General features: G+C 37.3%; 1 long non-coding RNA gene across 2 annotated transcripts; it reads right to left on the bottom strand.

Moving 5' to 3' along the window:
• Nucleotides 1–405: 405 nt before the first annotated feature.
• On the bottom strand, nt 406–1,679 carry LOC148315720 (uncharacterized). 2 transcript variants are annotated; one of them, XR_015840657.1, is made up of 3 exons: nt 1,445–1,679; nt 1,301–1,367; nt 406–767 (listed from the first exon to the last, which is right to left on the bottom strand). It is a non-coding gene; the product is annotated as an uncharacterized LOC148315720 (long non-coding RNA). The 2 variants fall into 2 exon arrangements; XR_015840656.1 differs by having other exon boundaries at nt 1,301–1,679.
• Nucleotides 1,680–2,325: the final 646 nt, after the last annotated feature.

Raw genomic sequence — 2,325 nt, 5'->3', positions numbered from 1 at the left:
ATTGCATGAATTTTTTGTTCGGACAGTTCCCGCCTAGAAAGAATTAAAAATACGTTACAATCATAAGTGTTGCTTATATAAAAATGTATCATGTATTAACACATTAATTAGGTGTCTGCTGACCCAGGATTATGTTATTAAGATAAGATGTCCTTTATTAGTCCCACAATGGGGAAATTTGAGGTGTTACAGCAGCAAAGATATAGAGAAAAGGCTCAATAGTGAGCCACGCTGCTGTAAACAGGCAGCCACTCGCGCGGCGCCGGAACCGGTTGTTATGTAACCCCCGATTACTTAAAGATAGTGTTAGTTTGATATTTAATAAATTGGACCAGACTCTAGATTCTCGAAGGCTACAATAGTGATAATTGATAGGTGTGTGAATGAAATAGCTGGAGGCAGAAATGAGCAACAACAATAACTGTATTAACATGGAAAACAAAACAATTATTTACAAATTCACAGCCGGCATCATATACATAAAATAAATCACAAATCCCAAAAATTAGAAATAATAATCCCAAAGTCCTACTGAGCTCAGTAATATTTTGTTTAAGTCAGTCAATGTTCTTTCCGGTAGTCTTGGGGAAAAAAGTCTTGTCGTGGTGGTAATTAGGTGTGTTACCACGTGATGTTCACAAAGAAGTTGGTGAAGACTGTGGTTCCTTTATCGCAGATGTGGTTCTGGGCTCAGGCTCGCCATCTCCATCAAAGGAGAATCCATTCAGTTTCGGATCTTGGTTTAATGCCAAGACAAAAAACCCAGCCTGCATAACAATAATGAAATTATTGTATGCAGCTAATAAGTCTATTATCAGTTTCCAGTATCATCAGTCGCTATAGCTCTATAGTTTTCAATTATCATAAATACTGCATCTAAATATCACATTTATAACAGTTATTAATTTACATGCATGTTTTCCAAATTGTCATTGTAACACATGAAATGAACTCATGAGCTAACAATAAACACATTTCTCAATATGTCCAATTTCTCAATAACCATGTTTTATGGTTTACATATCAATCACTTCAATAAAGAAATAATTGTATAACAAACATAACTGAGTCAATTCAACATTTCACTTTTAACACATATTACATCAAAATGAGCAGTTATACATTTGTTTGTCAACATAAACCTTGCTTTAGAAAGACCTTAAAACAAGTAAAATCAACTCTTTCACTGTAAACAAGCAGTACATTTCCACTCGCGATTAGCATTAGCTTAACGTTAGCTTAGCGTTAGCCTCACATAAACGTTTTTACGACAGTCCATAGCAAGTGCATGGCGACTCACCAATACGACGTTCAAGTACGAACACGGTCGAATTGTCACAGACCCTCAGTTCTCACTGGTATCCACACTTGAGATAAAACATTTCCCAATTAACATTTTATTATTGGTCACATTTATATCAACTTCAATAAGTATTTCACTCACCGAACGGCACATTAGCATTAGATATCGTCACGCAACCTTTCAGTAGGGTGTCCAGGCGTAAAAGAACGATATACACAGCTAATCTCGAGATAGCATCTCGAGAAGGCGGGACAACTTGACTTTGACGAATCAGAAAGTCATAATCAGATGAATGACACTCCAAACAGGAAATCAAGTAGACGAGAGATATACACTTCCTCTTAACACAATAAATGTTTTTTCAAAATAAAATGGTGTTTTCTCTACTGGGTTACATTATGTTATGTTATATATCAAAGAGAATGTGGAATGACACTGAACGATGGAAGGTGGAAGCATGTGGAAAGATCGTGAATGACATTGAATGATTTGGAATGACACTGAAAGATTTTGAATAATACTGAATGACACTGAATGAAGTAAAACTCTCTGGGAACGGGCCAATTCAAGATAGCTGCCGCACTGTGGGGGAGGCTTTGGTACCAAATTTGGAAAGAGACCCAAACGGTTGGGTCCATTTTATATCAGTGTGGGGGTGAAACGTTGGTCTTGGCGGAGCTGTCTGAATATTGGAGAAGTGAGAAGACAAAGTAAAACAGAACAATTAAAATCACTCTTCAAATACATATTGTTTGGTAAGCAGAGCATGATTTACAGCTCACCATTTTATTGCATGCACCAAGCATGTTATACATTTTTCTGTCCACGGGATGGCGTAGTCAAGAAAAATGAAGCATCTCGAAGCCCATTCGTGTGTGAAGTATTTCCCTGCAGGGCTTGGCTGCTTTATGGGGCTTCATTTTGCCATCACTAGTTTTAGATAGTTTTAATTTTTGAAAGAGCATTTTCATTTTACAGTGAACCCTCGCTACTTCGCGGTTCACCTTTCGCGGGTTCAGTGC

The sequence above is a fragment of the Idiotropiscis lumnitzeri genome, unplaced genomic scaffold (genome assembly GCF_059441095.1).
Source record: "Idiotropiscis lumnitzeri isolate Australia: NSW breed Sydney's pygmy pipehorse unplaced genomic scaffold, RoL_Ilum_1.0 HiC_scaffold_50, whole genome shotgun sequence".
NCBI classification, from domain to species: Eukaryota; Metazoa; Chordata; class Actinopteri; order Syngnathiformes; family Syngnathidae; genus Idiotropiscis; species Idiotropiscis lumnitzeri.
The sequence above is the reverse complement of the archived record's forward strand: the minus strand, read 5'-3'. Positions and strand labels throughout refer to the sequence as shown.